This window comes from Leptonychotes weddellii, chromosome 14 (genome assembly GCF_054177405.1).
Source record: "Leptonychotes weddellii isolate Sample4059 chromosome 14, ASM5417740v2, whole genome shotgun sequence".
NCBI lineage: Eukaryota > Metazoa > Chordata > Mammalia > Carnivora > Phocidae > Leptonychotes > Leptonychotes weddellii.
Window position 1 is genome coordinate 29,976,285 of NC_138382.1, and position 812 is coordinate 29,977,096.

Here is an 812-nt window from a genome sequence, read left to right on the forward strand (position 1 = left end):
AGAAGAAGAAGAAGATAGCAGGAAGGGAAGAATGAAGGGAGGAAATCAGAGGGGGAGACAAACCATGAGAGACTATGGACTCTGAGAAACAAACTGAGGGTTCTAGAGGGGAGGGGGTAGGGGGATGGGTTAGCCTGGTGATGGGTATTAAAGAGGGCATGTACTGAATGGAGCACTGGGTGTTTTGTTTTTTGTTTTTTTTTAAGATTTTATTTATTTATTTGACAGAGAGAGACACAGCGAGAGAGGGAACACAAGCAGGGAGAGTGGAGAGGAAGAAGCATGCTTCCCGCTGAGCAGAGAGCCTGATGCTGGGCTAGATCCCAGGACTGTGGGATCATGACCTGAACCGAAGGCAGACACTTAACGACTGAGCCACCCAGGCGCCCCAGCACTGGGTATTATACACAAACAATGAATCATGGAACACTACATGAAAACTAATGATGTAATGTATGGTGATTAACATAACATAAAAAAAAAAAAGAACCTGAAGCAATGTTTTCAGCGTCACCCACTACTTTACTTAAAAACAGAAGTGAGGGAAAAGAAAAATAAAAGAGGGAGAGCAAATATAAGAATGTGTTACTAACCTGGCCATCACTTAGCGTCAAGATAACTCAAACTCAAGAGATTATCGTCCAAAAGATAAACTTTGCTCAGGATATTTATTCTGAGGTTTGGAGTAGAATTTAGCCTCTGGATCCCATCTTTTAATGATCAAATTTCACCTACTAGATTGTGATTTCATTTGCATTTCTGGGTTGGATATATGGTGGCCTTGAATATACTCACATCTCATTCTTCAGGGA